Genomic DNA, 22,661 nt, shown 5'->3' on the forward strand with positions numbered 1-22,661 from the left:
TGTTGCCAACATTCAGACTTCAGCCCGACTAATGGATTCGCTGTGGGATCATTTTATAGCAGCTGTAGCTTCACAGAAGATAACAACAGGTGTCATCAGCGTAGAGTTTTACATCCACACTGACACAAATAAAAAAGGGAGTCAGCACTGAACCTGGTGGCACACCCACACCTGCTGACTTGTACATAACAGCTACATGTTTGTTTGCTCATCATTGTTTAGCTTTGTTGACCTTGCTTAGCTGTATGCTTAAATTCATATTTCCCTCTACATTTGTTCTCGGTGCTGTGTGAAAGTATATTGAGAGCTACTTACAACTAGAGTGAAATTACTTATACAGGGCCAATGAGGTTGATTCTGGTTCTGATTATTTGCTTTGAAGTCAAACTGAAATGAAAAAAACTGTTTATTGAGAAAGTTACACTGAAAGAATTTGACAAACCTGCCATACTCTGCACAATGTATTAAAAAGAGAGACAAGAACAGAAAAATACTCTAAACAATAACATCTAGCAGACAGCTAATGATTCAGCTTCATTTTCTATTATTGTACAAGTCACAATTACAACTGTAAATAAACAAGAGCATCAGAATACAGTATAGTATAGATGTGTTTATATTTTCAGGATGACTCTATCTAACCTGTGCACATTGTATCTTACATTTCCGACTGCTGATAAAAGTGACCAATGAGATAAATTTATGAGATTTGATGGTGAGAAAAGGCGAGCAGAAAACAGTCAGTCAGCATGTGTGCAGCCGGTGGACGGTCCCTTGTTTCTGAGGATTCACAGCAGAGGGAGTCCACAGCAGTACACCAGACTCTTCACTATCAGCACTGTGTACAGCAGCCAGAGCAGCTTCACCCTGCACTGAGACTGGAAGGACACTGACAGACAGACAGACAGACAGACAGATGGATTCAGGTCATTCTTCTCTCCACAGTGTCTCAGTCTGTTCAACTGTGTAGATTTCATCACAATATTTTAAGATTTTCATCAGGACAACTTTTCCAGATAGGACAACCAGCTTTACGTGAAGATAGGTCAGCCACAGTTTGGATAAAAGCTCAAAGGCCCTAAATATATATAATATGAGTCGGGGCCCAATTAAGCTTCATAGGGGCCCTAAGCTGAATTAGATTTCCGCTTACAGTTTAAGAGCTGCAATTAACTTTGTAATTCAGGACTAACTACAATTTATGACAATTAAAGTCCCTCAAGGATCACATGGAAAGTCCATATTCAAAAAGTCACAGGTTTTTATGACTAGTTTATTTTTACATGCAGCCCAAAATGCAACAAAATATTGGAGCGGTCTATGCAGAGAGGCAGCAGGTGATCTTACAGTCAGCTTGCTGCAGAGCTGCCAGGTCTGCTGGCTCTCTCTCTGAAACAGAAAAGGAGTCAGAAAGAAATGTCAGTCCTCTGCTCCTCTGCTCTCTTTGACAGCGTCTCCACATGAAGCTGAATCTCTGCTGAACACAGTCACCAAGCCTTCATTACCTTGTTCTGTTTGGGCCTTCACTTCCCCCCCCTCGTGCTGGACGTAGCAGCGGTATTTATATGTGGAGAGAGCGTCCCGATCAATCACTCTGATGGCGGCGGTGCGTCCCGACTCTCTGAGCTCCAGCTGCTCCTCCTCAGCAGGTGCCTGCTCCTCCAGAGACTCGTTCACCTTTCGTCTTTTCCAGGAGAAGCGGACCACAGGAGGAAACATGCCTGAGGCCACACACAGCAGGGAGCTCTTCCCCTCATGGTGGGCTCTGGATGCTGCTGGGTACACGCTCACCACGGGCTTCACTACCGGGTTAACTGAAGTTTGACAGCAGCAACAAGCAGCACAGACACACATTCACACAGTCAACAGCAGCTTCCAGCACTGCATTCAGTCTGATCCTGGAAACTACATGGACTCTGATCACTGAGCTCCTCATCAATACAGCACACAGTTCACTACATGGACTGGATTCACCTTCATATCACACACACGCATCATTTCTTGTATAATTATTATAATAATATGTTATATGAGGAAAGAAAAGAGAGTTATTTATTTAGCACTTCGCTTCCTATATTGGATTTATATAATATAATTATGAAATGCGTCCTTTCAAATTAAAATACTTTTTTTTTTACAAACGTTAAATATTACAATAAATAAATTTTACTTTCACATTAAATCAATTGTAATTGCATTGATTACAATATTTATAACTTATTGTATATTAAATATCGTATACTTACTCTACCCACTAAAACAACAAATCGGTGCATCAGTAACTTCATTTTAAAGACAATTTTTATGTAAAACACAATTAACATATGTTCAGATATTAGCTAAAGACTCAAATAAAAAACAATACTGAGTACATTACAATACAATATCATATAATCGGTATATGTAGTGTAAAAAAATACTATAAATACTATAAAATGTTACAGTTAAAATACCTATTATACCAAATTACATATTTACCATCACATAAAATGCAATTGTCATGTCAATGACTAGATTATCTATAACAAAGTATAACTCTACCTACTCAAAAATTTATCGGTACATGAATAATTTATGTGATTAATATGTTAAATGTGAAAAAAGACACTTTATGATATTAAATAATGGGAAATTCACTGTTGACAGGCTACTATTTAATATAATGTAATAACGTCTTGTTAAAATGTTATGTATCGGATACATAATTTTTACCACCATATATTTCCCAAATATGTTTTCTGTTTTTTAATTGTTAAGCATCTTAAAATTATATAAATATATATTATTATTTTATATATGTTAAAAGTATATTAAGATGCAAATGTTTGAGTGTGCCATTACATACCATGCTATTTCATGTATATAAATTAGTATGCATAGATTATATTTATTGTAATATCATTTTCAATATCTGTTTGAATGTTATGAGGTTAATTTCACCATTTCAAATGATTAAGTCATTATCCTATACAACATATGTTATATATATATATATATAAAACTCTGTCTATATGAATCTGTTTATCCGGTGCAGAAATAAAGAATAACTTCAGTTGTGCAGTGAGAATTAAACATCTTTTCAGGAATTATGAACCGTTTTATGTAACAATAGCTGCACGGCTGCAAGAACTCTCCACTAATTATGAACAAACTGACATTTGAAGCCTGAAGCAGCAGAAACTCATTAAAAACACATTTTACCTTGTTCAATAAAATAACTGAAGGAAAATGTTGATTCTTACCTGTTACATACAGTTTAGTTCCAGAGCCAAAGATGAATTCTCCCACAGTGAAACAGAGTAATACAAAAACCTGTCAGCTGCTGAATGTGTCAGCTGAGGTGAACGAGTCCAGATGATGAACCAGGATCATATTTCAGCTGCATGATGTGTTTCTCCAATGTAATGTATGCTGATCTCTGCTGGTCCTCTACTTTAGTCCAGATGGACTGGAACTGGACCAAATGATGCATTGACATGTTTTTCAGACATTCTTGGTCCTCAGAGGATTCATTAATTCACTTTGTTGTTTCTGAGTTTTCATCTAGCGCCATCAGCAGGCCAAACTGTTGTCCAGTACTCTGGTTCATGACCAAATACCTGCAGAATTAATGACATTCTGACTTTTTGTCTGTTTGTTGGCACCTGAAGCTGCTCGACGTCCTCCCTGATTCATATTCTTCATTATGTTTACAATCTATGATATAGTCATCCTAATTTTACATATTGTTATTTTACTATTTCGGTCGATTCTGTACACAACATTTATTGCATGTCTTGTCCTGGAAGAGGGATCCTCCTCTGTTACTCTATCTTAGATTTCTTCTTAAATTTTCCTCATTAAAGGGTTTTTTGGGGGGGCTTTCCTTTTCCAATCTCAGAACCCATCAGTTACTGTCTGATAAGAAATTAATCTTCTGGGGGCAACGGTCAATGTTTTATGGCTTCTGGTATAGCCAGCTGATATCTGGAGAAAGGATAAAGGATATCCAGGCCATGACTTCCTCACAGACAGTTTGATTAGCAATCTCAGAATCCATCGGCTATCATCTGACGAATATTTAGCTTTTAAGCAGGTTTTTATCAGACAATAGCCGATAAGTTCCGCTTCTTTTGCTCTCCACACGGACTGTTTACCTGCATTCAACCAAAACCACCTCAAAGTAGATTGGATTTGGACTACAAACAGAAACCAGAAAGATATCTTTACTTGTCATTCCCATCAGCCTCTGCTGTACTTTGTGCTAATTAGCAATTGGCAGTAAGGTAGTGGCCTGAATGAACCACTAAGTGAGGCTATTTCAAGTTCTAAAACTATTCATCATGCAGCACCATCAGGGAGGCATCTGATTGGACCCACATTTATTCTGCAGCATGACACCGACCCCAAACAAACAGAGAGAGTTATTAAGAACTATTTTCAGCCTAAAGAAGAACCAGGAGTCCTAGAAATGATGGTGTGGCCCCCACAGAGCCCTGATCTCAACATCATCCAGTCTGTGTGGGATCACATGAAGAGAGAGAAGAAACTGAGGCTGCCTGAATCCACAGAAGGTGGGCCCCGTTTCAGAAAGCAGGATCAGTGAAAACTCTGAGTATGTTCAGCCTGAGATGAGCAAAACATCTTTCTATTTCAGAGACCGAGATCAGACAAACCATAGATCTGTAACTCTGGCAACTAATGCTGTGAAGGTGGAGGGAGGAGGAGGTTTACTTCAGCAAACTCTTAAGGTTCTCTCTGACTCTGGATTCACCCTCAGCTCACAATAAAATTGAGAGGCTGCACTGTCCTTTATAACAGTGTGACTCTGTGGACATTAAGGCAGCTGTCAGGCTGACAACAGCTGCACTGAAACATTCAGAGTGGGCTACATTACTGCAGTAATCACTGTTTAAATCAAACGGATCTATATGAAGCTGTAACTGATTAATGAACAATCTGTCAAGTTGTGAATAGTCGCACTGATTGGAACATTTCTATCCTTGTTATCATGTTGGAGATGATGTGAACATTTCTGAGTGAGGATGATTGTGGTGCAGCAGAAACAAATAAATGGAGTTTTAAAGGAGTTTGTGAATATTAACTGCTTATAAAATGACTGTGTTTTTACAGTATTTCATTAAGTAACCTACAAAATGAGCAAGATTTTTTTTATGAAACCTAAAATAGACGTCTAAAACTTTACAGTCAGTTTGAGGCTGGACACATCTTCCACTGCAAAGTCATTTAGGCTGTAGCCTATTGAGTGAGACTGTGTCTTTACAATCACAGGTCCATGAGTAAACTGTCTTATCTGTTTGATCCATATTTTCATCTTCAGTTATGCCACCTGCTCTTTGTCCCGTCAGGTTACAGCTGAATAAACATCTTAAAAAATTTAATGTAATATAGGACAGTACCAGCACTTTATCATTCATTAAGGAAATTCAAGTCTGGTAAATGATGAATGAGCTATGCTGAATAAAGAGTGTTACCTTCCTTCCTCCCCTAAATGTCATGGTCCACTGCATTGGCCAACCTGATCTCACAGAAATTCGTGTTCATCTCACGTATTTCTGTGAGATCAGGTTGGTATTGGCGCTCATTCATATTTCTAGCACCACTGGATTAAAATGGAGGCACTGCTCTTTACCCGTTGCCGTGGTGAATCGTAGTATCGGAGCTCTATTGATAATGGCTTTTTTCATACCCTCGCAGGTGCTTCCATCAGGTTCAACATACTCAGAGTTTGACAGAATGAATTCTGATCAGCTGTTCTGTTCACATAAAAGAGGCTGTGTTGGTGTAACCGGACGCGAGCTGTAGGTTTCTGCTCGGCCCTCACTTGAACCAACAACCTCGGGAGGTGAACGTCAGCCAGTGCGTCTCTTAAGGCTCAGAGAGTAAGGTTTACTCACTGCACAGCTATCTGGCTACCGTTACATTTGCGGCAGGTGTGTTTGTTGTCATTAACAGGGACTTCAGTTTGCAAATCTGAACACTTCACTAATAAACAACATAGGTGTAGAGTAACAATAGGCAGCAAGAGCCCACAGCCGGCGCCTGTAAAGACAACTGAGAGCAGGCATCGGCTGTGGCCTGGCCAAAGTGCCTGCTATATCCCTGGACCGATTAGTAAACGTCTCCTTTCTAATGTTAACTGCCCATTTTGCCCTGACCATCAGTTGGAGTGAAAGCTCACTAGGGCTGAAACTAACAACTATTTTGATAGTCGATTAATCTCTCGATTATTGAAACAAATAATCAACTACTTGGATTATGAATCGCAAAAATTCCACGATGCGTTTTCTTTAGCTATCAGCTTTTAAATTAAACTTGAGGTTGTTTTAGGCATGTGCTAATTAACAGTCACGACAATAAAATAAAATCTGCTTTCAAAAATCTTTTAATGAAAGTTTCTGCTGCAGCAAAATAAATCATAGCGATTTTGTTGTATACAGCGTTTCACAACGTTGATTGATTTTCCCCTGACTCAACAACTCAAACTCCATGATTTTTAATTGGAGTTTGGGGAGGATTAGCCGCCGCCTCACACATAGACCGGAGAACTGTTGTCCGCTGTAGTCTAATCTTGCGCACTTAGCAGCAACACGTTCTCCAGCTGGGAACCTCGCCATGAGCAATGCAGTCAGGGTACATCCGGAATGTGAAAGCCGCCGTCCATCCATCCATCCATCCATCCATCCATCATCAACCGCTTATCCTGCGTACAGGGTCGCGGGGGTGCTGGAGCCAATCCCAGCTGGCATCGGGCGAAAGGCGGGGTACACCCTGGACAGGTCGCCAGTCCATCACAGGGCCTGAACGCCACCGTTTTTATCATAATTATGTGCTACTCTCAGTGCCATTATCAATCAATAAAACTGACCAAGGGAAACGTCTCGGGTTACGTATGTAACCCTGGTTCCCCGAGAAGGGGAACGAGACACTGTGTCGGTTACGACACTATGGGAACGCCTCTAGGCGTAGCAGGTCTGAACGTGAATGAAATCACTCCAATCCTATTGGCTTGTTGCTAGAACGGTAAGGTGTGACGGAATAACCGGAGGAGTATAAAGCACACCTGTACACACTCATCATTAGCTTAAACTATGAAGCAGGCGCTTCAGGCGGGGAGAGAGGTGCGGCGGGCCGACGCAGTGTCTCGTTCCCCTTCTCGGGGAACCAGGGTTACATACGTAACCCGAGACGTTCCCCTTCGAGGGAACTCGAACTGCGGCGGTTACGACACTATGGGAACAAGATACCCACTAAACCGTGCCGAAAACCCCGCCTGCCCCTGTGTGCATTAAAGTGACACGACTAAGAGGAGAGCGCACGAGTGCCAGGTGCCGAAGGAAGGTCAAGACTGTAAAACCGAATGAATGTGTGCGGAGTGGCCCAGCCAGCCGCTAAACAAACATCCTGCAAAGAGGCCCCGGAAAGGCCATGCCTCTGGTAGAAAGAGCCCTCACAGCCACAGGTGAAGGCAAACCGCGCACCTGATAGGCCAGGGAAATAGTTTGAACAATCCAGTTGCTAATAGTATGTTTGGATGCAGGGAGCCCGGCCCTGGGAGACCCAAAACACACTAGCAGCTGGTCAGCCTTCCTCCAACGGGAGGACCTCAGAGTGTAAATACTCAGTGCTCTGACAGGGCAGAGCAGATGAAGTCTCCCGTCCTCCGCCGTCACATGAGGTGGAGGATGAAATGCCTGCAGCACTGTGGACCCTGCCGCACAAGAAGGCACTTTAGGGATGTATCCTGAACGAGGGTGCAGGATAGCCCTAATATTCCCCGGGGCAAACTCCAGGCTTTGCGGGGAAACCGAAAGCGCTTGGAGATCCCCCACCCTCCTCAGAGAGGTGATAGCAAGGAGAAAGGCCATCTTGAGGGTCAAGTGCTCAGCCTCAGCTGACTCCAGGGGTTCGAAGGGGCCTCAGCCAACGCCCCAAGAACCACTGCCAGATCCCAAGTGGGAACCTTGGACCGAGTCGCAGGTCTCATCCTCCGGGCACCACGGAGGAAACGTACAACCAAGGGAAGTTTCCCCAAGGACCCCTCCCTCAGAGGGGTGTGGAAAGACAAAATAGCTGCCACGTACACCTTGAGGGTGGAAGGGGAAAGACCAGCAGAGAACCGGTCCTGGAGGAACTCAAGTACCTGAACCACCGGGCAGGTAACAGGGTCCACCGACCGCTCCCTACACCAAGTGGAGAAAACACTCCACTTCAGGCCGTACATCCTCCGTGTGGACGGGGCCCTGGAGCTCAGGAGGGTCTCGACTGCTCCGGCTGTTAGACCCGCCTCTAGGTGCTGTGCCCCCTCAGGGGCCAGACCCACAGTCGCCATATGGCGGGGCAAGGGTGAAGAACCCGGCCCTGCGCCTGGGACAGCAGGTCTCTCCTCAGAGGGACCCGCCATGGCGGGCCATCCAGGAGCAACATGATGTCCGAGAACCACACCTGGGTTGGCCAGAAGGGGGCTACGAGCAGTAGGCCAACATTGTCCTGGCGGACCCGCTCCAGAACCCCCGGGAGCAGAGCGACTGGGGGAAAAGCGTACAGACGTAGCCTCGGCCATGAATGTACCATGGCGTCCAGACCCAACGGGGCTGGAGGAATGAGAGAAAACCATAGCGGGCAGTGCGTAGTCTCTTGAGACGCAAACAGATCCACGTCTAACTCTTTGCACAAGAGCTCCACCACTTCGGGGTGAAGTCTCCGTTCCCCGGGCCTCAGCCCCTGCCTCGACAGCAGGTCTGCTCCCTGATTCTGCGTCCCCGGGAGATACATCGCCCTGAGCGATAGTAACCTCTGCTGGGACCACAGGAGGATCTGACCAGTCTGTCCAGAGGGCGCGAGCGCAGACCGCCCTGGTGATTCAGATAGGCCACCACCGCTGTGTTGTTGTCTTCGGAACGAACCAGGACGTGGTGGCCTTGGAGATCGGGCAGGAAACTCCTTATAGCCAACATCTCGAGACAGTTGATATGCCACTCGGATTGACGCACCTGCCAGGATCCCCATGCAAAGCGGCCGTCCATGACCGCGCCCCAGCCCGTGAGGGAGGCGTCTGTCGAAATAACCAGCCGGCGACAAGACCCTCCCAGCACGAACTTCCTGTCCCAACACCGGACCTTGCTCCGGGCGGACCACAGTCCAAACCACCCGCTCTCTTCTGTTGAATTTGGAGGGCGGGTTTTGAACTGTAGTCGATACCCATCTATGGCAGTGCGCAGGACCCATGGAGAAATGTTCGTCAGGCTCCGCCAAGCCTCTGCAAAGTCTGCCAACGGAACCAGCCCCTCGGGGTGTCTCGTGTGATCTTCTGGTGGACCCCTGAAACCCCAGAACGGCAGGGGAGAGCCGCCGAAGATCCACGGTGAGTGAGTCGGGACACCGCCCGACTGCAGACCCTCGGGGCAGGCTGTCTGGCGTGGACTCGATGGTGGCAGGTGCGTCCTGAACGTGTAAACGGCGGGATAACATCACCTGTTGCCACGGCGGAGGGGACCTCGGTCGGCCTCCGGGGGGGGTGCGGGAGGGGAGAAAGACCCTACCCCGGTCTTCCCTGAGCTCCGTCGGGACTGGATGACGGTCCTCAGATCGCGTCTCTCAGACGGCTGAGGGTGAGAGCGCCGTCTCGCTGCCCCAGCTCCTCGGGGGGGCCCCCGAGAAGCGACACTCTGCTTCCTCTCCTCTCCGTAGGAGCTCGTAGAGGGAAGGGACCTACGCCTGGCAGCCTCAGCTGCCTTGGGTCCAGACCGGCGAGGGAGGTACTGGCGGAACGCTTTGCCCTGCATCTAACGCTCCGTGGTTCTGCGACGCTCCGCCAGATCTTCCCCAGAGGGACCCCCCCTCTGAACCATCTCCTGTAGCAGGTCGGCTTGGTAGGCTTGAAGCACCGCCATGGTGTGCAAGCTCGCACCTGCCTGGCCTGCTGCCATGTACGCCTTCCCCACGAGCATGGATGTGGTGCGACATGGTTTGGATGGTAACGCCGGCTTCTCCAGGGAGGACGCAAGTCGAGGGGAGAGATAGCTCGCAAGCGCATCCTCCACCCGAGGCATCCTCCCATAACCACGGTCCCTAACCCCCATCACATTACTGTAGTTCAGTGATCGGGGTGTGGAAAGCCATGTAGAGAAGGGTCTGCCCCATGATCACTCAGTTCATCATGTAAATCAGGAAAGAATGGCAGAGACCGGCGTGGAGGTGGCGCGTGGTGCTTAAGAAACTTTTCATCAAACTTACCACTAGCCTGTGGTGTCTGCTCCTCCTGTGGCCAGTTGATGTTGAGCTTAGCCACGGCTCTAGTCACCACCTCCAGCAGCACGTCATAGTCGAGCGCCGCCAGATGACGCCGCCCCGACACCCGGAAGTCATCGTCCACTGTGCTGAGCATGTCCGCCTCCTCGGAGGCGGATTGCTGCAGCGTCTCCGGATCCAAACCGCGAGCGGGAGAAGCCGAGAACGGGCTCCCAAACGAGGAAAGGAAGCGTCGGAGCCAGCGGATGAAGGTCGGGAAAAAGCCTCAGCCGTCCCAAAATCCTCCAACAGATCACGCTGTGAACCCCATGAGTGAAACCGCCGGGCCGCCTCAGCAGCCGCAGGGCCCGCGCCACGTGGAAAACACATCCGGCCATCCTCGGAAAAGAGAGCCATGCTGTACCTCAGTACCCGCACGGAAAGGGCTTCGCAACGGGCACAGGCAGCCCCCTCGAGAGCTGCCCGTGCGTGCTCCATCCCCAAACATGAGACACACATCTCATGAGAATCTCCATCCGTGATGTACCGAGGGAAAGAAAAAAAACACACCTTCTGTACATCTGGTTGCCGGACATGCTGGTAGACTTCCTGCAGCCCTGCAGCGCTGATGCTATGTTTTTTTAGTAACTTTTCTGTTCACATCACTTTACTCCGTCATCACGCGCACAAGCTAGCGGGGTACGGAATCATCCCCACGTTAGCTGTAACGTTAAACCCTGTCCTTTGCTAAAACAGCTCATACACTTCTATATACTCTTGTAACCTACCCAATAACTTTAGCCTGGCCCAACCAAAACAACTATTTATTAGCAAACACTGCAACAATGAAAAAATTAGGTTGAATCTTAATTTAATCCTTATGTCTTCCTCAGGTGAGGGAATGAAGCCTAGAGCCTGAATGCTTTCAACTGAAGGACACATGATCATGGGACCACATGCCAACTTTGTGAGGGGATTGCCGCTGTCTTCGCAAGTCACTACAACTTCAGCTTGCAATATCCCGAGGAGGCCTCATGCACCCTGGAGTCCATCCAAAGGTAACTAAGTGCTTCTTACTTGTAGGCTTTGACCGGATCAGTTATAGGTTATTGATGGTATATGCTAAATAATGCTTTGGAGGGTGTGCATGAGGGCTTGTCCAGCATCCTCTTGTGCATTCAGTGTGCATGTCCAAGGAGGGGTCAAGGTGTTAAAGGTTGTAGTACAGTCCCATCTTGATTGCAGTAATAGACTAGTGTGCCACCATTTACCAGAGACATCACTAGAAATGTAAAAACACCATCACACATGCAACATACAAAATAGCTGGGGGCCTAAACTGCTTTGTGGACATTAATCCAATGGCCAGTTTCTATCATACAAGATAGCTGCTAACCTAAAATAAACACATTCACATTAAACTGAATTCCAACAGGTCTACCAAACTATATGCTCATAATGTTCAGCCTCACATAAGAGAAATGAAACCCATTTATTTTAACTGCTGCGACAGGCTGTGTGAAACTGACTAGGACAAATAAAAAATATAAAACACATTTCAAAGTGGTGAGTAGGCTAACTGTCACCTCTTAAAAGCCTCCAACTAGTAGTAGCCTTTAGTGCTTCAGTCCTGAAAGCTGTTTTCTCTTTACCTTGTTTTCTCATTGTGCTTCTGTGCTGCTAGTTTGTCCTCACTGTGTGGAACAACAAGAAACCTGCTGGAATATCTGATCAAATAGAAATCAATAGAATAATAAAGAAATCCCTCAGCTCAGTATGTTTGTGACTCTGGCTGAGATGGAGGTGAAATATGTGAACCTGGGCTGTGGTTTACTGCTCTCTTCCTGTCACAAACACTGTTTGACATCTGCAGGTTTTTGTTCAGGCTGCACGGATCATTTCTCACTGTGGAGACCAACAGGCGCAGTAGTAGGTGGCTGAATGAGAGGGTTTAACTTTCTGGATCTGCAACTCACAGCCTTTCTGTTTATTCACAGCTGAGAAATCATCTTTCTGAGGATGATTGTAACCTGAATGCACGGCACAATTTTTCTTATTAATTTCCAGGATCTTTGTGAATGTTTCTGTATCTTTCTTCTGGAACCAGTGTACAAAATCTGTGTAACACTGGTCAGTTTCACAGCTGAAGGAAACAGTTTCATCGACTCTTCTGGTCCATGTTAAATCGTCCTGAATCAGCTCTGCTGCCATGGCAACCAGCACTGTAGAGACACAGACAGATAGATGAAGGTCAGTGTGACAGTGTTTGTTCCAGGTGGAGTTTGCTGGCTCCTGATTGGCTGGAAACACTCACCTGAACACAGACAGCACAGAGCAGCAGCTGGGAGGAAAAGCATTGTGTGCAGTGGTGTTTCCTCTGGTGAACCTGGGGAGAAGTGGCGCTCTGATGCAGCTGAGGCCAAACAAGGACGAGCTGTGAGATCAGACGAGGGCCGCGTGGTTTCTAACGGGTCCTCAGACCTCCCATCAGCCCCTGCGGCGGACAGATAAGGCTGCTGCTACTGATTGACAGCTCAGCTGAAGCTGCTGTGTGGTTTTCTACACTATAATCACTACAGCAGAACAGAACCCTTTATCCAACAGAACATGTAGGATAAACTGTATAAACAGCTTCTTGTTTTCATTGTGTTTCATGGGTTTGAGTTTCTTTAACCAAAATTTGTTCAATTTTATATTTGGACTGTAGAATGTAGTTCTGATATTATTATTATTATTACCATTATTATTATTATTATTATTATTGTTATTATTTAGTCACACCATGTTGCTCTGAATCATGGGTAATCTTTATTGATTTATTTTGGATTTTGACCGTTTGATTTTAATCTTTTCTTGTTATCTTGCTTCTGGAGTTGCTATTACAATTTTATTTGTATAATTAGAATTGTAATATTATACAATAAAAACAATTATATATATTTATTTATCTATCTGTACATTTTTCAGGAGTTTATATAGAGGATAACCTGTACCTGTATCTACATGTTCAACTGTTAATCACACAGACACATGTCCTGACTGAGTCAATAAGTGTTTAATATTTTATATAATTACAGAACATTTCTATATGTTGTGAATCATCTTGATGTTGTTCCAAGATGTTTTTTACACTCAGCCCTCATTTTAAACCTGTAGTTTTCGTGCTACAGTTTCTGACAGTACTTCTATCTGTTCTGTCCTGCTGCTGTCAGGGTTATAACTGTCACACTGCTTCCCTCTAGTGTCTGCAACAACAACACTTGTTGTTGTTGCAGACACTTGTCTTGTTAGAGAGTTCTTCTCTGAAGTCCAAATGTACTGATTTTCTCTGTGAGAGCTCAGAAAGTTCAGGCAGCTCTGCTGCTTTAGATCAGGTTTGGTAAAAGAGAAGTTGTGGATTCAAATCTTTTCTTCACACTGCGTAAAAGAACAGAAACAAAGAGCAGTTACACCACCTTTTCCCAAAGTTGGAATAGAACCCAGGTCACCTGGGTCAAATCCAGGTCTCTAGACCTCTTCACTACTTGGGAGAAGAGCTCCGCAGCAGCTTGTTTCACCTGAACATCATGAAACCAACAGCTCAGACAGCTCAACAACAGGATGATAAAAAACTAAATGCCAGAAAGTCCATCCATCCAACGTTTCCTCCCCAGACTGATGAAGGTGAAGTTTCTGCAGGTTCCTCCCCCAGTCTGATCTTCTTCCTCTCTCTGGATGTTCATCTTCACCAGCGCTGAAGATGGTCCAGTGGGGAAGGACGCCGACTGGAGATCTGGAGACGTGGGATCAAGCCTCAGCTCAGCTTGAGGTACGTGACCAACCTTCAAACTAAACTCAACAAACAAACCAATAAAACTAAACCGTCTACGCTTGCGTTGCGTTCATTTCTCGTCGTGAATTTCCGCCATTGTTCATCTGCAACAGAGCTGACCTTCAAGGGACCAAAGAGCAAGGTAAGTCCATGTGGGGTCGAGCTAGCTGGCTTGATAAAAGCCAGCTAGTGAGACGTGTTTTTGTGTCTCGTTACAGGATTAAATATCTTTACCCAACAAAGTATGTAACAAAAAAACATGTGGTTTGAGATTAATTGAGATAAAATAAAATAACAGGTCAAAAGCTACACTCTTATAGCAAATACTCTTTTACATCAATAACTGAATTTGTGGTCTGGAGCTGTGGCTCAGTTGGTAGCACGGCACACTTTGAGTTGCCCTTTTAATGTGCAACAGGTTGTGAGTTCAATCCCCATCTTGGGCCGGTGGAAACTTGTCACAGCTTCAAACTCGCACACACCTGTGTGGCGTTTCAACATAATGACTTCCAACATGTTGACTTTACATTTAATCATTTAGAAAATGCTTTTATCTTAAGCCACTTACAAGCATCAGTAAAGTAAGTTTAGGGCCACATGTGAAAAGTTCTGATTTAATTCTCCATTTTCACTGTGTTTATAGTCAGAATACTGTATATTGTCTAAATTTAATAGTTGTTTACAGCTCTGTGCTTTTAGCTGGATCTACTTCAACCAAACCTCTGATCCAGGACAGCCATTGGACTTTTTGTAAAGTTCCCACAGGTTAATCTAGGAGACATTATAGATACTACACAATAAGTCAGTTATGAATATGCGATACATGATATTTGATAGCAAAGGTCCTCATCCAGGATGAGTACAAATACAAAATATTTGACACACATAAGTTTGATCCCCTGCTTATTAATAACAATGTCTATGTTCTGGCACAATTAGCTAAGGCTAATTTTCTATTTTCTGTATTTGGATGTCCATACAGTGGGTACGGAAAGTATTCAGACCCCTTTAAATTTTTCACTCTTTGTTTCATTGCAGCCATGTTCCAAAAATCAAAAAAGTTCATTTTATTTCTCATTAATGTACACTCAGCACCCCATCTTGACAGAAAAAACAGAAATGTAGACATTTTTGCAAATTTATTAAAAAAGAAAAACTGAAATATCACATGGTCATAAGTATTCAGACCCTTTACTCAGTATTGAGTAGAAGCACCCTTTTGAGTTAGTACAGCCATGAGTCTTCACACCTGGATTTGGGTATCCTCTGCCATTCTTCCTTGCAGATCCTCTCCAGTTCCGTCAGGTTGGATGGTGAACGATGCTGGACAGCCATTTTCAGGTCTCTCCAGAGATGCTCAATTGGGTTTAAGTCAGGGCTCTGGCTGGGCCATTCAAGAACGGCCACGGAGTTGTTGTGAAGCCACTCCTTCGTTATTTTAGCGGTGTGCTTAGGGTCATTGTCTTGTTGGAAGGTAAACCTTCGGCCCAGTCTGAGGTCCTGAGCACTCTGGATGAGGTTTTCTTCCAGGATATCCCTGTACTTGGCCGCATTCATCTTTCCTTCAATTGCAACCAGTCGTCCTGTCCCTGCAGCTGAAAAACACCCCATAGCGTGATGCTGCCACCACCATGCTTCACTGTTGGGATTGTATTGTGCAGGTGATGAGCAGTGCCTGGTTTTCTCCACACATACCGCTTAGAATTAACGCCAAAAATTTCAATCTTGGTCTCATCAGACCAAAGAATCTTATTTCTCATAGTCTGGGAGTCCTTCATGTGTTTTTTGGCAAACTCCATGCGGGCTTTCATGTGTCTTGCACTGAGGAGAGGCTTCTGTCGGGCCACTCTGCCATAAAGCCCCGACTGGTGGATTGCTGCAGTGATAGTTGACTTTGTGGAACTTTCTCCCATCTCCCTGCTGCATCTCTGGAGCTCAGCCACAGTGACCTTTGGGTTCTTCTTTACCTCTCTCACCAAGGCTCTTCTCCCCCGATTGCTCAGTTCGGCTGGATGGCCAGCTCTAGGAAGGGTTCTGGTCGTCCCAAACTTCTTCCATTTAAGGATTATGGAGGCCACTGTGCTGTTAGATAAACTTGAGTGCTGCAGAAATTGTTTTTTATCCTTGGCCAGATCTGTGCCTTGCTAAAATTCTGTCTCTGAGCTCTTCAGGCAGTTCCTTCGACCTCATGATTCTCATTTGCTCTGACATGCACTGTGAGCTGTAAGGTCTTATATAGACAGGTGTGTGCCTTTCCTAACCAAGTCAAATCAGTTTAATTACATACAGCAGGACTCCAATGAAAGAGCTGAACCATCTCAAGGGGGATCAGAAGAAATGTACAGCATGTGAGTTAAATGAGTGTCACAGCAAAGGGTCTGAATGCTTATGACCATGTGAAATTTCAGTTTTTCTTTTTTAATAAATGTGCTAAAATTTGCAAACATTTCTACATTTCTGTTTTTTCTGTCAAGAAGGGTGCTGAGTGTACATTAATGAGAAATAACTAATAATAATAAATAAATGAACTTTTTTGATTTTTGGAAAATGGCTGCAATGAAACAAAGAGTGAAAAATTTAAAGGGGTCTGACTACTTTCCGTACCCACTGTAAATGGTCAGAGGGAGGATTGTTATGGCAGAACATTGTGTCCTCTTAAATTTAACCTTTTATGTATGATCTTTTAATATTATTATTATTATTATTAATATTGTTAATTCTTATAGATATATGTATTGTGTTTTTATCCTTAACCTTTCCTCTCCTATACTCCTTATGTTAGTCCGTCCACATTTACTAGGGTTTAGGTCAGAGCTGTGAGATTGTTTGTCCCCCTCTTGTTGTTCCTCTCCTCTCCTTGAATGTTCATTCAAGGCTGAGAGAGGATCTCTGTTCCCCAAAACATAGAAACCTAGACTGTGTAAATGACGCCCGAAGCTGCCCGAGGCCACAGGTCTCTGGACCAGCTGTATATGTGTTTAAGTACTTCTCTGTTTATTCTCTTTTATTACTAAATTCTTCAAAGACAACGGCTGGTTGTAACTCAATTATTTTCTTAATCCCTCACCAGCAAGATACAATTTCCACGCCAAGCATCAGAATAGAAGAACACACAACTCCTTCAAGCTGCAGTCCATTTCTACTCTTATTGTTAATATTTCTACTGGTACTGTTACTACTTTTGACTTTTGGTAGCATTAGTACTGTTACCACTCCTTGTACTACTACTAACGCCTAATGTTTTTATATTTTATATTTGTATGTATGTGTAAAGTACTGTGCAGACATTTTAGGCCGGTGTGGAAAAATGCACACCGGTAGTCACGGATAAGGATGCTTTTAATAATAGACCTGTTAATCATATTTTTCAATTAACAAAATACAAAGTGAGTGAACAGAATAAAAAACTAAATCAAACCAATATCAATCAATATTGGTGTAACCACCCTTTGCCTTCAAAACAGCCCATTTCCTCTCATGATTGTCTGTGTGGCTCTGTAACTTTGCATCCAGCCATCTCTGCCTGTTCCTGCTTTCTTGTTACCTGCTCCTGTATTTTTGGTTCCTGACTGTTACCCAGGTGTGCCCTCTTGGATTTGTTTAACTGTTGATTTTTTTGTACACTATTATGATCAGCATGTAGTATAATAGGAGTTATATGTAGTGTGTATTTCGGAGTACTGCTGCTCTCTAGTGGCTACAACAACACACTGCTTTACTTATGAGGCCTTTCACTGCTGCTGCTGAAATACCTCAACAACTATTGGATGGATTGTGATGAAATGTGTTTCTGTTTCCGGCTCTGACAAAGAAGCCTTTAGTCATGTTTGTATGAGGACTTGTCGGCTCTCATCAACACCAAGTGTAAACTGTAAAGTTCACCTTTGATGGCTAAAATCCCCATAAATAAAGTCCATGGACGTGACCTCCAGGTGGGTCGTCATTGTTGGTCTCTGGGCTCAGTTCAACTCTGTGTGGGTGGAGGGCTCAGTGGAAAAAAGGCTTCCAGACAACAAGAGAAAAGACAAACAGCTACAGAGAGGGAGAGGAGTTGATGAGTGTGTACAGCAGCAGATATGAATCTGTTCTCAGTGGTTATTAGGACTCAAAAAAACTGTTGACAGCCAATCAGCACTTCCTTTCCTGCAGCAGATGGGCTGTATGGGTTTCTGCTCTGCAGCCTCCTCACCGCTAGCTGCACTTTTTCACATCAATACCACAATGACAGTTACAAGCGTCAACTCAACTAAATAATCATTCCAGAAAGTTCAGTTTGATTTTGAGAGCAAAGAATACATTTGTAACTTTGTCAATATCTTCCTTTTTCTTTCTGAATCAGTTTTATCTGGTGCAGCGATAAAGAATAACTTCAGTTGTGAAGTGAGATTTAAACATCTTTTTAGGAATTATGAACCTTTTTATGTAACAATAGCAGCACGGCTGCAAGATCTCTCTATTAATTATGAACTAACATGAACTCAGTACTCACTGTCTCAGCTTTGATCTGTGTCAATCTTTTTGTGACTCTGTCTTTTAATGTGTTCCATAAATACAAATCATAGTTTAGATGTAATCAGTATCTATACCAATCCATTCCATCTCCATAAAGCTGTAGAAGTTAAGCTGCATTTTATTAGTTTAGACGAAATAAACGGTGTCATGTTGCCAACATTCAGACTTCAGCCCAACCGATGGAGCTGCTGTGGGATCATTTTATAGCAGTTGTAGTTTCACAACAGCTCTGCTGTTGTTCATGTGTTTAAACAACAGTGTCATCAGCGTAGAGTTTGCGGTGTTTAAAAGTATATTGACAGCTACTTACAACTATAGTCAAATGACTTGTAGCTGTGAACACACATGGCTAATTACTTTGATTCTGGTTCTGATTATTTGCTATGAAGCCAAATGGAAATTAATTAAAACAAGTATGTTTATAAAACAGATGGTGTGAATTTTCAGTTTATTGAGAAAGTTACACTGAAAGTATTTGACAAACCTGCCACACTTTACATAATGTATTAAAAAGAGACACATGAGCAGAAAAATACTGTAAACAAAATATATAGCAGACAGCTAATGATTTAGCTTTATTTTCTATTATAAAGGTCACAATGACAACCGGAAATAAACAAAAGAATCAAAATAACACAAATCCACAGAATTTACACTCAGTAACTGCATGTATTTATGTGTGATTATATTTTTAGGATGACTCTCTGACCTGTGCACATCATAACTTGCTGCACCAAAAGTCATCAGTGAGATAAATTGATAAGATTTGATGGTGAGAAAAGGCGATCAGAAAACAGTCAGTCAGCATGTGTGCAGCAGGTAGACGGTCCCTTGTTTGAGGATTCACAGCAGAGGGAGTCCACAGCAGTACACCAGACTCTTCACTATCAGCACTGTGTACAGCAACCAGAGCAGCTTCACCCTGCACTGAGACTGGAAGGACACTGATGGTGGAGGTGATGATGAAAGAGCTGGAACCTCTGAAACAGAAAAGGAGTCAGAAAGAAATGTCAGTCCTCTGCTCCTCTGCTCTCTTTGACAGCGTCTCCACATGAAGCTGAATCTCTGCTGAACACAGTCACCAAGCCTTCATTACCTTGTTCTGTTTGGGCCTTCACTACCCCCCCCTCGTGCTGGACGTAGCAGCGGTATTTATATGTGTAGAGAGCGTCCCGATCAATCACTCTGATGGCGGCGGTGCGTCCCGACTCTCTGAGCTCCAGCTGCACCTCCTCAGCAGGTGCCTGCTCCTCCGTCAGACTGTTCTCTTTTCGTCTTTTCCAGGAGAAGCGGACCAGAGGAGGAAACATGCCTGAGGCCACACACAGCAGGGAGCTCTTCCCCTCATGGTGGGCTCTGGATGCTGCTGGGTACACGCTCACCACAGGCTTCACTACCGGCTTCACTACCGGCTTATCTGAAGTTTGACAGCAGCAACAAGCAGCACAGACACACATTCACACAGTCAACAGCAGCTTCCAGCACTGCATTCAGTCTGATCCTGGAAACTACATGGACTCTGATCACTGAGCTCCTCATCAATACAGCACACAGTTCACTACATGGACTGGATTCACCCTCATATCACACACATATCATGTAATGTTTAATAATATGTTATGAGGAAAAAATAGAAATTTACTTTCTTAGCAATTCTTTTTTAGAACTTAAAGTTACTATAGTTTCACATCAATTATCTGATCATTTTACACACTTTGTAAGGATTTCTCAAAGTGTATTTGATGCCCAGAGATGAGAACATGTTGGAAAGGAGGACATTCTCAATGTTATGGTTAATATACAAAATGTAATATAATAAACATACTGTGACATATAATACAATTGTCATTTCAATTACTACAATATGTGCAGCATATTGTATTTTACCAAAAAATCTTTACTATAATTACTAAAGAAACAATTCAATAGATCAATTTAAACTTTCACACAATTAAACACAACTACAATGATTTTCTTCTAATATGTTGAGTTATGTCAAATGTAAATTAAGATTAGATTATTTAGAGGGACTATTAATTTCTTCATGTAACATCTGCAGTATCTGATGTAACACAAGGTTGTGGAATGAAATGAAACCGTTAAATATTTTAAATCATGTTAAACTTTAAACACTAGTTTGTTCCTGAATTCGGTTCATTGTAATATCATGTTCATTGAATATGAATGTGAATATTTGCCCCCATGTATAAATCTTCCACTAAAAGACTATCATGTACAATCAAATAAAATACAAATATCATGCAGTACATTTTAACGTTCAAACATAAACTTGTTTAAAGTTATATGCTATATAAAATACAAGAAACAGAGCTGAATCCCTGAGAGCACTGAATATATTTGTAACTTTGTCAATATCTTCCTTTTTCTTTCTGAATCAGTTTTATCTGGTGCAGCGATAAAGAATAACTTCAGTTGTGAAGTGAGATTTAAAAATCTTTTCAGGAATTATGAACCTTTTTATGTAACAATAGCTGCACGGCTGCAAGAACTCTCTATTAATTATGAAAACTAACATGAAACCTGAAGCAGCAGAAATTCAAAACATATTTCCAACTTATTCAATAAAACAGAAGGAACATTTATGATTATTCTTACCTGTTACATACAGTTTAGTTCCAGAGCCAAAGATGTAGTAGTAGTTTCCTCCCACAGTGAAACAGAGTAATACAAAAACCTGTCTGCTGCTGAATGTGTCAGCTGAGGTGAACGAGTCCAAATGATGAACCAGGATCAAAATCCAGCTGCATGATGAGTTTCTTTAATGTTCATATCAACATGACTGTCTCTTCTTTTATTGTCTTTTTTAGAAAAACTAGCAGTTTTGCTCTGTGGATGCTGATCTCTGCTGGTCCAGATGGACTGGACCTGGACCAAAAGATGGATTGACATGTTGTTCAGACATTCCTGGTCCCCAGAGGATTCACTTCATTAATTGACTTTGTTGATTCTGACTTTTCATCTAGAGCCACCAGCAGGATGATGTTTTTGGTCTCTATATCTCATAACCTATTAGATGGATTACTATTTAATGTAGTTCAGACGTTCCCCTCAGGAGGAACTTTGGTGATCATCTGACTATTCATATGGCACCACCATCAAGTCAAACTTTTAATTTGTCTTACTTTGGTTCATGACCAAATACCTTCAGAAACAATGACATTCTGACTGTTTGGTGGCACCTGAAGTAGCTCGATGTCCTCCCTGATTTATATTCTTTTTTATTTACAGTCTCTCTATAATGTTGTCATCCTAATTTTACTTACATCTTACATCTTTGCTATTTTGGTTGATTGGGTGCATGACATTTATAGCATGTGTCGTCCTGGAAGAGCGATCCTCTGTTGCTTTTCCTGAGGTTACTTGACATTCCCATCAGCTTCAGCTTTACTTTGTGTTCAGTGCTTATTAGGAAATGTAAGGCAGTAGCCTGAATAAACCACGAAGGGGTCTCTTCCCCAGAAAATTCAGCAATTCTTTCCATTTGTCCCTTGCAAGACACCATTGTTCTGAAATTCAGTCTTCACCTGAGGCCCAAAGTGAATGCTTGTTACGTTTCCTGGGAAGTGATGAAAGGACGGCATTGTAAGTGGGGGATAAGTGGTGGCGCAGACCACCTCCTCTGTTAAGTGAGGGCTTCTCAACTCGGGTGTAAATGGATTCTTTGACACCTTTCAAACCATCCATCCTCTCTGTCTAAAATGTGCACCTGGTGGTCCTCAAACCTGAGGAGCTGGCCCTATGTTGAGCCATGCGTTTGTTTAGTGGTTGTAAAGTATCCCAGATTCCCAGGTTTCTACAGACAGAAGCATGGCTGTGCCATGGGCTCACCAGTATCCCCCATTGTGGGCAACATCTACATGAAGGAAGTGGAGAGCAAAGCCCTGAACTTCTTCAGAGGAACAGCACCACGTCATTGGTATATGGATGACACATGGATCAAAATTAAAACCAGGAAGTTCAAGCCCTCACAGAACACATCAACTCCGTGAACAGTAACATCAAGTTTACACGAGATGATGTTCACAACAACATTTTGGACTGCCTATACTGTGCAGTACACATTGAAGAGGACAGGAGCCTGCAAATT

At 43.3% G+C, this 22,661-nt stretch overlaps 1 pseudogene; it reads right to left on the bottom strand.

The window, feature by feature from the left end:
* Positions 1–359: 359 nt before the first annotated feature.
* LOC119892962 lies at positions 360–12,456 on the bottom strand (annotated as a pseudogene).
* Between the last annotated feature and the right edge of the window lie 10,205 nt (positions 12,457–22,661).

This window comes from Micropterus salmoides, unplaced genomic scaffold (assembly GCF_014851395.1).
Source record: "Micropterus salmoides isolate LMB-PRFRI ecotype aquatic unplaced genomic scaffold, ASM1485139v1 Ms_hic_scaffold_753, whole genome shotgun sequence".
NCBI classification, from domain to species: Eukaryota; Metazoa; Chordata; class Actinopteri; order Centrarchiformes; family Centrarchidae; genus Micropterus; species Micropterus salmoides.